The following is a 14,220-nucleotide window of genomic DNA, read 5'->3' as shown; positions in this document are numbered from 1 at the left end:
GGGGAAAAATAATGTCCATGGTTCCCCAAGCCAACATGCTACAGCTGGTATATGACAGATAGCAGCATGCACAGGGGAAAATAATGTCCATGGTTCCCCAAGCCAACATGATACAGCTGGTATATGGCAGACAGAAGCATGCACAGGGGAAAATAATGTCCATGGTTCCCCAAGCCAACATGCTACAGCTGGTATATGGTAGACAGCAGCAGGCTGGCCAGTGGGCATGTCAGTGGCAGTAAAAATGCAATGCACAGTGGGCAGTGCCATTATAATTGGAGTGTGTGTGGACCACTATCCCCTTCACAGTATCTAGGGAGCATTACTTAAAAGCCAGGCTGTAGCTCACTTGTACATGTTGTAGTTTGATAACCATGTACTGTACACTGAGCACAGCACTCATTACATGTTCTGGCACCATGCACTTGGTTATGAAAGCTACAGATGTGGCAGTGCATGATTCTGTTTGCCCACAGGGAATTCACAACAGCCATATTTCTCTGCAGCTAAATGTCACTTCAGTCGTGTGTCGCGAACCAAATGTACTACAAGGAAATGTCATACTACTAGGCACCTGAACCCAGCATTCATTTCAGTGTTCAGCACTGGAACATGTGTCAATAGTCTGAGCATCACACCTGAACCCAGCATTCATTTCAGTGTTCAGCACTGGAACATGTGTCAATAGTCTGAGCATCACACATGGAAAAATCTCATTGCCATTCCATGCCTTCTTTGCTTTTTGATATAATCACTGCCAATGTGTCTGCCAAGCTATTGCTGGGTTTTCATTTGTTCAAATGCAGCTGCAAGGCTGTGTGCCATTGTGCAAAAGGTGTTACAAATGAGATCTGAAATGGGCACCAATTCAGACACATATTTCTAGCTTGATTTCTGCAGGCATGGCTGGTGAAGGTATGGATGGTGTTCCATTTATGACAAAAAGGTGCGTTTTGAGGAGTCTAGGATTTTTGTAGTACTCCTCATCAGGTGCTATGGTTGGAGGCTCTTGAATGAGATTATACCAGTTCTTAATATAAAGCTGAGGCTTGGAATAGCTTGGTCTAGGCTGTCTTCAGTGCAACTGGCATCCTTCACACTGGGGGCCAATGTTATCACCACTATGGTGACATGAAGAGCTGCAAGCAAAACCTCCTGATCTAATGTGCAGATGAATGTTAGAATGCAAACACCCCTCAGTTGTGTAAGTATAGTGACCCATCTACACTCTATGATATAACATTGATTAGCCAGCCAAGACAGTTACTCATTATGCTTTCGTATATTTTTATTTATTTTATTAATAAATAAAATGATTATAAATAAAAATAAAATAAATAAATAAACATTGATTAGCCAGCCAAGACAGCTACTCATTATGCTTTCATATATATTTTTTCTTTTCTGGACTGCAGAAGATTTAGCAGAAAACTGTGAGGCACATCAATAGAGACTAACTTACCTTATAGAGGCACACAATAAGTATGCATCACATCTGAATGCAAGGCAGAGAAGTATTTTCAGTCCATACCCGTACATTATCTTGAGCAGAAATACATCCTTTTTCCAATAGCTCTTGGTGATTGAATTGGGCAATGAATGCATCATGTTAATTGTGTGAGGGTTCAATACCCAGCCTTTTTTTACAGCCTAGTATTTATAAAATATTAGCTGCAGTACTGCATGACATTAACAATTCAATTTTGCAAATGCAGTTATTAACTTGGAAAGCATGTATCTGATATGGCATAGTTAAAACAAATCAGACCATTTTGATTGATTGATTTCTATGACACATTTATGTCTTCTCATCATATCTGGATGTGGCAAAGGTGTACATATGTATTTCTCATATTTGTGTACTGTAATAATAAAATAATGTGATATGCCATTGATATAATGCCTCTCTTTTTTGTCTACACCCATCCCCCCTCTCTCTCGCTTTATATATATATATATATATATATATATATATATATATATATATATATATATATATTGTTTTTTTTAATACATTGCAGATGAAAACAAAATGATCATCAATACCAAGAGCTAGACTCACCACTGATATTCAGCATACCATACCTCCATAGGTGGCTGCAGCAGTAGGACCACCACAGGCAGCACAGACAGCCAGCCCTTCTGGTTCACAACCTGTCAGTGTTGCCTCCACAACTCATGCCCTAACTGCTCCACCTGTGTCAGGAAGCTCTGCCATAGATGCTGGTACCTGTGGCACCCTCAGGGGGCAGTACTAATGAAGATAATGATTTTTGTTACACATCAGAAGCTGACAGGGCTGGTGGAGGGCATAATGGAGAGGGACCACATGTCAAATTTGGAAGGGTTGAAAAAGTCCTGCTTTGAATTGTGATATCAGCGCCATGTCTGGCACTGACCCAGGCAACTGACACAGGAGACAGTGATGATAGTTGTGAGGGTGAGGACTAGATGCGCACTGTTCTCAAGTTGGACATGGATGTGCCTCCATTGTCCTCTACCAATCCCCAACTATGTTGTCTCCTAACCTTTTGTGTCTATCACCATCCCTGTCTGTCATGCATGTCCTGTATGTCTGCATTTGCTACCTAACTTACCCTGCCTACACCTGACCTTCCCGAACATTTCTGTCCACCCCCCCAAAAAAAAAAAAAAAATCACACCCCATGCATAGCTCTCCTTTTTGCCTGTGTGACATTTTGACATTCTGCTTATTTGTGTGAAGGTCATCAAGGAGTACCATAGTTCAATGCCTCAGGATATAATTATGCACATGCTACTACTTTGCCACCAGCTGCTCAAATCAGCTAGTCAGAGATGTGCTTCAGAAAGAGTTAAAAAAATTCCACAAATAATTATGCGAATAGGTTGTGCAACTTCCGTAAGTGTTAATGGAATTTTGAAAACAATGTATCTGCATTTCACAGTGAGGTTAACTTAATTAATTCATAGGTTCATAGGTGTTCACTATGCTAATGACCACAAGAGCCTTTTTAAGCATAGCTATGCATCACAAATCTCTGGCAAGTTCTAGTACCCTTAATAAGAGTAAGCAAGGGCTTGAGAGATGAAACATTTACAAGCAGGGGGCCTGGGAGATGAAACATTTACAAGCAGGGGGCCTGGGAGATGAAACATTTATAAGCATGGGCCTGGGAGATGAAACATTTACAAGCAGGGGGCCCTGGGAGATGAAACATTTACAAGCAGGGGGCCTGGGAGATGAAACATTTACAAGCAGGGGGCCTGGGAGATGAAACATTTACAAGCAGGGGGCTTGAGAGATGAAACATTTACAAGCAAGTGGCCTGGGAGATGAAACATTTACAAGCAGGGGGCCTGGGAGATGAAACATTTATAAGCATGGGCTTGAGAGATGAAACATTTACAAGCAGGGGGCCTGGGAGATGAAACATTTACAAGCAGGGGGCCTGGGAGATGAAACATTTATAAGCATGGGCCTGGGAGATGAAACATTTACAAGCAGGGGGCCCTGGCAGATGAAACATTTACAAGCAGGGGGCCTGGGAGATGAAACATTTACAAGCAGGGGGCCTGGGAGATGAAACATTTACAAGCAGGGGGCCTGGGAGATGAAACATTTACAAGCAGGGGGCTTGAGAGATGAAACATTTACAAGCAAGTGGCCTGGGAGATGAAACATTTACAAGCAGGGGGCCTGGGAGATGAAACATTTATAAGCATGGGCCTGGGAGATGAAGCATTTACAAGCAGGGGCCCTGGGAGATGAAACATTTACAAGCAGGGGGCCTGGGAGATGAAACATTTACAAGCAGGGGGCCTGGGAGATGAAACATTTACAAGCAAGTGGCCTGGGAGATGAAACATTTACAAGCAGGGGGCCTGGGAGATGAAACATTTATAAGCATGGGCCTGGGAGATGAAACATTTACAAGCAGGGGGCCTGGGAGATGAAACATTTACAAGCAGGGGGCCTGGGAGATGAAACATTTACAAGCAGGGGGCCTGGGAGATGAAACATTTACAAGTAGGGGCCCTGGGAGATGAAACATTTACAAGCAGGGGGCCTGGGAGATGAAACATTTACAAGCAGGGGGCCTGGGAGATGAAACATTTTCAGACCGCCTGTGCTCATTACAGGCAGTCTCATACTTCTCAACCTCTTAGAGTAAGAAATCTGGACAAAGTCATAAAAAAGTGGTACAGACAGGGCAATTCTGAAATATTGCTCTTACAAACTTAGAAAGTTGATAGAATAACAAGTTTTGCATTAGCATGGATTTTCTGAAAGCTATGAAGTCTAAAACTCAAATGTCTGTCATTATTTTCTAATTTCAATCTTTAATGATTTGCCACTAATATGCAGAAAGCTACAATTTTATGTAAAATAGACCAAAAATATAAGGCACAAATCTGGACATTCTGTGAAAATCTGTACAGTTGAGAGGCATGGACATTCTGCAAGTCTGCACGCCAACATTTAAACTTGAAACTTTGTTACAATGGTTTGGAACCTTGTCACACATAATCCTTCACTGTTATCCAAAAATGCACTGTCATATTTATGAAGTGTCTGTTCGTATTGTGAATGCACATTGTGCAATCATAAGCCAAGACAACTCACTGTGACACAATACATGGTTGCTATTTGCATGCAATCGTCTTGTTATGAAGTGCTATGAATGCTTGCTTGATGATCCTGTTTCACAATTGTGATTGTCATTAACACTCAATACTTAAAAAATAGGTACATGTCACTCACAGTAACATAATGTACATGAATGACAGTATATAGATGTTATCAGGGAAATATGTAATGACATTGGACAAGCAGAGTGTGTTAAGTTGTCTTATATGGCTGTTAGCAAATCCCAGGGAACATCTTTATAGGGTTTTAGCAAATCAGTTAAAGTTATGAATGATTCCAGTTGCAAAACATTGTTGCTTAGCACTGATACATAGCTGTGGAAACTTTGGTGTCTCTTATTGAAATGACTATAAAATATTTTCATTTATTTCTGGTTCATATACTGAACAGTTCAATGTTAAAGGAGATAGCAGAGGATAGCATCTATTCTGTTTAAAAATCAGTCCCGTGAATGTCTTTTGTGTAGCCCAATTAAAGAAAACAGAACCACACATGCCCAGAACAGTCACCAACCATGAGTAAATCCAAAAGTACATTTTGATTGATCAAATTCAAGTATCAAAATATTTATTGATATTAGTTAAGCACTTTTGTCTTATGGCAATATGCCAATGGGCTTAGTCCACTGGCATATCGCTGTAGGATGCAAACATTTAACCAATGGCAATATATATTTTTATATTTTTATTTGATCTCTTCTGGTTAAAAAAACTATCATAACTATCTTTTGACATCAAGAGATTTGCCAGTGCAGTGTCAAAATCATCTTTGCTGTAATTAGTTATCTGTTTTTTGGCTTATAACATTGTGGCACCTTTCTCTTCCAACATTATATGTCTTGAGTTGAATTTGGTACTTAAGTTTTTGCTGATATTGTTTACATTTCATTAAAGGGAAGGATGAAAGAATTCTTTGGTTAAAACGGTGTCAGAAGTGTAGAACTAAAATCGTATATTATTTAAGCTATCTTCTCTTTCTTCAGAGAAAAAAATCTTTTATATTTGTTATAATAGTGCAAAGTGTGTAATAATTTAAAGGTATGTATAACAATAATATCTTTGCATTTAAATACAAAACATTGCATGCCTCACCTTTTAAATAAATAAGATTTATACTGCCAGTTTAATGCCTTTTTTCTTAAGATGTCTGAAATGGATTTAAATTAAAATACATAAATGTGGCAGGTAATCTTCTAAAAATATGAAGAATGTAACTAAATGGTATTTGCTGCAAGTTTTAAAATAATTTCATAAGCTACTTAATTATAAATGAGTTTAGAATAATTATCTTTTAATATAAAATATATCTGAAATCTGATATTTTAACTCTGACAGAGTTTTATTAGATGAATCAAATTGCAGAGAATGGATACCATTACAAAATGTTTACACCTGGGGGAGTATTTAGAAAGAATCATAATGTGATCTCCCCACAAGAAAGTGTGTGATTGATGTAGAGCAGCATTGCTCAAAGAGGGTTAAGCATGCATAAATAGTGATGAGTAGGGTGGACTTGCTTGGGACAACGTGGTATAAAAAAGTCAGAGAATCATATAAACATGAGTCACTGTGCAAATGACTAGACTGTGCTTTGAGTGATCATATAACCTGAGATAATAGGCATGAAGATGTGTACTCAGTACAGGCACACCAATATACAACACCTACAAAGACTGACAAGGGAAGTAATGACACAAAAGGGGCACAGTGAATATATACACAGATAGATTGATAGTGGAGATCTAGTAATGAGGAGGATTACTGTACAAACATGGGAGATAGTGACACACTGGTAAAGAGTGCACCACAGTGAAGCCTGGGCTTAGAACAAATATGCTAAGTCATTCCAGAGGGGAACCCACCAAGAAGGCAGTCACATCTGTGTCTGATATCAGGAAATGTAACACTGCTGATACCTCAATGTTTGTGTTTGGTGGCTGTGCACCTCTATCAGTCATGTGAGGTGCTTTCGGGTTGCAACATAAGTATCTAGCTGCTGGCCCACCTCACTACTCACTAGATGCTAGATCTCACTCTGGGTGATCCTGGAGGTCCACACCATGCCACTCACTTATAAACAGCCTTCTCCACCCATTGGAGAAGGAACAGCAGAAGCCACCAGTGAGTTCTTATGTCACCTTCCACATGGTGACCTTCTTCATCTTGCAAAGATCAGGTGGCAGTGCTTGAGTCAGAGTGGAGGGGGCTCTGCATTACCACTGTGCTCCATGGATGATCTTGCAAACAAAAATTAAATGAAATAAAGAAAAATAAAATAGTAAAACAAGATAAGTAAGACAACACTCAGAGAGAGGAACAGGGCACAGATACAAAGGTCAGTGAGATGTGGTACATTTTTTGTAAAACAGGCCCCAGATGGAGAGGCATCACAACAGTCATCTTCACCATCATCATCATCAGCAGCAGCAGCAGCACTCTTTTTCACATGTTCTTCATGGGGTCAGACTGTCCCATCAACTGTTGTCATGTCTCTTGATTCAGTGCCACTGTCCTATTTTCTTCAACAGTCATGCCAGACTGTTGCAGGTCTTCCCTACCACAATATATCCACCCCTTTGCTAGATCCCCTGTTTCCTCTTGCCTTCTTCCTCTCTGTCACAAGTCTTCTTCACCAGATTGCCTTTTGCTTTCCTACTCATTTACCTGAACCACAGTAATCTGTTCTCTTTGATCTTTTCTGCAACTGGAGCTACTTGGGCTTCTGCTCTGATGTCCTCATTTCTGCATCTGTCCCACAGTGTGTATCCTACCAACCATCTCAGGCACTTCACCTCCATCACCTCTAGCTTCCACAACTGCTCTGCCTTTACTACTCATGTTTCTGTATCATACAGTAATACTGGTCACACCACTGTTTAATTTTTCAGCTTCTTTGTCATTTCATATACACACTCTGTACAAGCTGGATGCAGCCTATCTAATTCCACCTTTGACCTCCTCATTCAAGTTTCTGTTTTCCTCAACCACCCTCCCAGATACTTGAAACTGTTAATCTATTCCACTAGTTTCCCTTCTATCTCAGTTCTCATTTTCTTCTGATTTTTCCCATTTGTTGCCATTGCAACAGTCTTATCTGTACTCAGTTTCATCCTGTGTGCCTTCAGTTTTCCTTTCCATTCCCATATAATTTGTTGAAGTTCCTTTTCAGATTTTACCTGTAATGCCACATCATCTACATACAGCAATTTTTCTGATCTGTCTCCTCTGACATGTTTGATAATGTCCATCACTAGTATAAACAGCAGTGAGCTGAAGGCTGAGTCCAAACACTGTTTGGACTTGTGTCATAAAGCCTTTCTACATAGGTTGCACTAACTAGTGTTACTGGGGCTTTAAGCCTTAGCAGGACTATCCAAATCAGCTTTTTTGGGACCTTGTCATATGTTTTATCTAGTTCTAGTAAAGCCCTCATTCCTCATCTCTTCCTCTCAACTTTCTATTTCACTGCAAACATTCCACCCGTTGCTCTGCATCTTAATATGTATCCAAACTGCTCAGCTACTGTCTTGCTTTCTACTACACTGTTTCATTAATTACCATCTCCAGAACATTTATGCAGTGTAACAGGGATCTGATACCTCTATGCGTCCCATAGTTGTGAATGTCCCCTTTGTTCTTGAACATTGGCACTAGTATTTATGTTTTACAGTCACCTGAGTTATTCATTTCTCTCCACATTGCTATGAGCATCCTCTGGAGCCATTTCTCCCACAACTCACCCAACATCTTGATCATATCAGCGGTGTCTTCATCTGATCCTGCTGCTTTCCCTAACTTTATTTTCCTTAATAATGTTCTGACATCTTTTAAGGTAGACTCCTGCTCTATCAATGTATGGTGTGTCTGTGGCAGTACAGCTTCTGTGGGTTTGTCTTTATTCAGAAGATGCTGGAAGTACTAACTTTATCTGCCTTTGATATCCTGTAGAGTATTTAGCAGGTTATTGCTGGCATTCCTTATGAAGGGTATCTTATAACTATCCTCTTTATCTTTCTGAGTTTGCCTTGCAGTCTGATAGCGGTTCTTTTTTGTCCTATTTCCTGAGTCATTTTTTAGAAGCTAGTAGAATGTCCCTGATGTCTTTTCTTCCCTTTTGCAACTGCTCTCTTGGCTCCTTTGTTAGCTAACTAGAATTCATTCTTAGTCTGGTCCATTTTTTCTATCTCCTACATTTCCCACACTCTTTTGTCTTTTGATGACTTCCTGGACTTCTGCATTTCAACACGCTCTTTCATTATATACTATGTTCCCATGCCTGGCTCATCCACATATCTGTTCTATAATACATCAGCCTGTTATTTTGAGGCACTGCCATTCTTCTTTGACTTCACATGTTTCCCCTTCTTTTTGAGGTGTTAGAGCCCTGATAATTTCCTTGAACGTTTGTGCTTTCTCTTCAGTCAGTTTCCAGGTCTTCACCCTAGCCTCTATTGACCTTAGCGACTTCTCTCATCAATTCTTTCAGCTGATTGTAGCAACCAGTGGTTTATGCTCTGGGCTGATAATTTCACAGAGGATGGATTTGAAATCACTGATTATATCCCAATGTCCTTTTCTTACTTGGAGGAAGTCCACCTGAGTTTGCATGCTGGCCACTCTTGTAAGTGGTCTTGTGATGATTTCTATTGCTGAATCATGTGTTGGTCACCATCAAGCCATTTGAAGACAAAAGTATAGAACAGCCTCTCCTTCTTTATCCCTGTTGTCCCATCCATTAGGACCCTGACAGTCCTCATGTCTTCTTCTCTCTGTCCTCATATGTGCAATCAGGTCCCCCATTATCAACACCAACTTAGTGCTGCTTTCCTTGACTTCATTTTCCTTAGTGCTCTTTTTACTTTGGCTAGCGTGGGCTCCTCCTCTCCTCTCATTGTAGGCTGTGTCTGGGGAAGTGTATTTTCTGTGGGGCTTTCTTCATTCAGAAGCTGCTGGAAGTATTCCTTCCGTATGCCTTTGATGTCCTATGGATTAGTGAGTCAATTCTTGCTGGCATCCCTTATGAAGGGTATCTAACCATCTTCTTTATCTTTCTCTCTCTGCCTTGCAACCTGGTACAGTTTCCTTGTGACATCTACCAAGTCACTTTCCAGAAGATGAGGGAGAGTGCCTATGATGATTGTTCTTTGCTATTGCTGCTCCTCTCTTAGCCTCTTTTTACCCGGTATTCCTTCTTATTTTGGCCTATATTTTGTATTTCCCACTTTTTGCTACACTCCTTTCTTTGAATAACTTCCTGGACTTCTGCATTCCAATACCAACTTTCATTATGTACCTTTGTTTCATACCTGACTTTCATATCTGTTCTGTAGTCTTCACACATGCTGTTTTGATGTGCTGCATTTTTGTACAACTCTATTTCCTCTTCTTCCTGATGTGCTAGAGCTCTGAGCAACTGCTTGAACTCTTGTTTTCTTTCTAGTCATCTTCCAGGTCTTCAACCTAGTATCTGTTGACCTTAGAGTATTCTCTGACCATTACTTGCAGCTGACTGTGGCAACCAGTGGTTAATGTTGTGGGCTGCCTGTCTCACTGGGGATGACTTTGCAATTGCTGATTTTATCCCAGTGCCCTTTCCTTACTAGGAGGAAGTCTATTTGAGTTGCATGTTTGCTACTCTTGTATAGGATCTTGTGACTGTCTCTTTTGCTAACCCATGTGTTGGTCATTTACCAGACAGAAGTCTAGAATGGCTTCTTTTTCTTTATTCCTGTTGCCCCACCCATATGGACCCAGGCAGTCCTCGTATCCTGTTCTGTTGGTCCCAATATGTGCATTCAGGTCACCCATTATCAGCACCAATGGATGTTGTCTCTAATCGTGTTAATTCTATTCCCACTAAGATAAATGTGTACAACCAGCAGTCCCATCATCATCTTATTTTGGCTGTTCCTGTTAGGGGTCACCACAGTGGATCATCTGTTTCCAATTCTTCCTGTCCTCTACATCTTGCTCTGTCACACCAACCGCCTGCATGTCCTATCTCACTACATCCATAAACCTTATCTTAAGCCTTCCTCTTTTCCTCTTACTTGGCAGCTCCATCCTTAGCATCTTTTCCCTATATACCCAGCATCCCTCCTCAGCACATGTCCAAATCAATGCAATCTCACCTCTCTTGCTTTGTCTGCAAACTGTCCAACCTGAGCTGACCCTCTAATATACTGATTCCTAATCCTGTCCATCCTAGTCACACCCAGTGCAAATCTTAACATCTTTAACTCTGCCACATCCAGCTCTGACTCCTGCCTTTTTGTCAATGCCACTGTCTCCAATTCATATAACATAGCTGGTCTCACTACCCTCTTGTAGACCTTCCCTTTCACTCTTACTGGTACCCGTCTGTCACAAATCACTCCTCACACTCTTCTCCACCCATTCCATCCTGCCTGTACTCTCTTTTTCATTTCTCTTCTACACTCACCATTACTCTGAACTGTTGATCCCATGTAATTAAACTCATCCACCTTTACCAACTGTACTCCCTGCATCCTCACCATTCTTCTACCCTCCCTCTCATTTACACACACATATTCTGTTTTAGCCCTGCTGACCTTCATTCCTCTCAACTCAGATCTAAATATAATGGAAAATTTAAAAACAAACCACTGTAGTTGTTCACCAGCATAAACTGTACAATAAAAGGAAAAATAAAAACAGCCCAAGGGCCTAGATTAGCAACTGAAGCTAAGGATAATTTAAAATCCTCAGGAATCTAAGAAAAAGCTGTGCTGTGAATTTACTCATAATGACACCGCCTACTCTGATAAAGTAGGCATTGTCAACGTACTAACAAACAAATTCAAAGTGAATTTTACCCAAGAAATGACTATCCAAAGCACGGTTATTCCTGAATCTCTCAGACTCCACCATCTTCACTAAAGAACATGTAGTAATTGTGGTCTCCAAGACTAAAATACTTGCTCTGCAGGCCGCACAATATACCCGTCTTTTTAATAAACAGTACTAAATAAGCGCTGGCAGAGCCTGTCCTTAAACTATATGTTTGTCAATTGGCTCCCTATTAAAAGGTTGGCTGTGAAAATGCGGTGTGCCGACAAGTGAAAACAAAATAACAAAAATACAGGAGAAGAGTGAACATTAAAAATCTTTCTTGTTTTTTAAACTTCTTTTTGCAAGGGGGACAAGCTGTATTTCAGGGCTTGCTTTAGCTTGTCCTGACATTTCCAATGGTTACCCTGTCAGTCGGTGCTAATAATTAAGGAGACCCTAATGAGCTGTTTTCTCTGGTTCAGTGGTCCAGGGTTTGATTCTCCTCATCCACCATTGCCTGAGCTGAGTCGGAAAGAGGTCCATGGAGATCAGTGCTCTACCACAGTTAGCACTCTGTGTGCATCATAAACTGCTGCATGTAGCAAGCGTAAAGAGATTTTATTTTTCTCCTCAGCTTAAAGTTGAGGGTGGTACCAGATCGAGGGATAGCACCAGGTACAACTCCAGCTAGCTATTCCTCTGGAAAAAACAATAAAAAAACAAGTACCACAATAGACTTGTTGACATTCTATTTCATTATTGCTACCTAGTTAATATAATTACTCACCACTGTAGTTGGCAATTTCCCCCTCAGCACACACAATACAGTCAAAGCAACAGACTGGCCTCCCCTTCTGAATAGCTTTTCTGAAACCTGGAGGGCACATTTCGCTGCACACAGATCTTGGTGCCTGTGATGGGGGTAAGATAAAATTTAAACAGGCAGTGTAAGAATGAAACACACATTAGGATAATTGTCTTTTAATCACATAGTCAACAAATGAAACACAATGAGATAATTGTCTTACACAAATACTGCTTTCATATTGACAGAAAAATAAACATAGTCATAGAAAAGCTTGCTTCAGGATGTCTGGATATATTATCTGGGACAATAACTGAGAAGGTCACACTGAAAAAACAGTCAGTAAAAACTAAATAAAAACTCCAGCCAAGCTGGAACTTCCAATGAGTTACCTCTCAAACCTCTTGAATCAGGGGCACATGGGATATGTGCAAATGACCCCTATGAACACTAAGTGTTTCAGCTAATTGGTGATTCTGAATGCCCATGACTTGTTTACATCATATTAGCTATAATTCTGCTGATGATAAACTTTTATCTTTGTGCTAGTAGTTTAGTGTCTTTGATGAATCACTGGTGGTTGGAACATCCATTTTTGGTTTCTGTAGGACCTTTCAAGGAGTATAAGTGTGTGTGTGTGTGTGTGTGTGTGTGTGTGTGTGTGTGTGTGTGTGTGTGTGTGTGTGTGTGAGAAAAAAGATGAAATAGTGTGATGAGTAGTGGCACACAGGGAGGGGGTGATTCATAGGCACATGCAATACAACTTTATTTATGGGAAAAATAGAGCAGTATGTCATATGCACAATTACTGCTTAATGACATGCAAGTGATTGCCCATATGCTAATGACAGCCATTGCACACACAAATGATGAAATCAAACTTGATGGCTCGATACAGAAGTGAATAAGAGCAATCACTTGCACAGTCATGGGTGACAGATTTGAAGGAGAGCAGTGCTAGTATAGGTGGGATGGGCATGAGTGGTGCCTACTGTAAGCAGTTCCATAGCTAGGGGGTCAAAGGATGTCAGGGATCATGTTCTCAGGTGAATGGAGTGGAGCTTCCAGGGATGGAATGATGGCTTTATGTAAAATTTGGCCCAGGAGTAACCATCAACAGTTGACATAATATTCCCCTTTATCTGGTCAAGGGAATGGTTTATCAAATTGATTTTGCATACAGGAATTTTGCTGTATTCCCTTGCAGTGTGCTTTTTGTAGAGAGATGGTATCTAATAGTCCATGGTCAAGCATGGGTATATGTTAGTTTGACTTTTTTTTCATCAGACCATACAACTGTAAGCAAACAACAGATAGATGTTACCTTGATTAAAATGCATTTCTCAAATTACATTGTCAGGGCATTAGGTAATATGTCTTATTTTAGGGTTTTCTCCAAACAACTTTTTTTTGGTGGATAGTGTGAACTATCTTTGGGCTCTTTCTACAACAGCTTTTTCTTCTTTTTATTTCAGTATTAGGTAAAGCTTGCAAACACTCATGGTATGATTTTTGGAGACTTTTGAGAATTCCACATGGACTGTAAGAAGTTCATCTCAGTCTATACTGAAGGAAATAAAGTCCAGACTATTCACTGGAAGGTCTGATAGTAAAACTAAAACTCAGATATTATGGCCTCATAATGCATAGGCAGAACACAGCATTCAGAAACATTTGCTAGCTCTCACATAAAGTGCCTATCAGTCAATTTACGCAATTGCATAAATGATTACAGATGATGCAAATGTCAACAGGTCTGTATCCTTTTCTGGGTATATACTCACATATCCACCAGTTCAGAGACAGCTTTAGCTATGATGAGGAAGCCCTCATTATCAGCTAATCTGCATGCCTCTGAATCATCCTTTTCTTTACAGCAAATGCTAAAAGCAATTTATGGCACTAATTTCTTCTGGTGACCCAAGCATAGCTTTGGCACAGGTACCCCCCCCCACACAACCACACACACACACACACACACACACACACACACA

Source organism: Protopterus annectens, chromosome 1.part2 (genome assembly GCF_019279795.1).
Source record: "Protopterus annectens isolate FY-2018-M chromosome 1.part2, PAN1.0, whole genome shotgun sequence".
In the NCBI taxonomy this organism is placed as follows: domain Eukaryota; kingdom Metazoa; phylum Chordata; order Ceratodontiformes; family Protopteridae; genus Protopterus; species Protopterus annectens.
The sequence above is the reverse complement of the archived record's forward strand: the minus strand, read 5'-3'. Positions refer to the sequence as shown.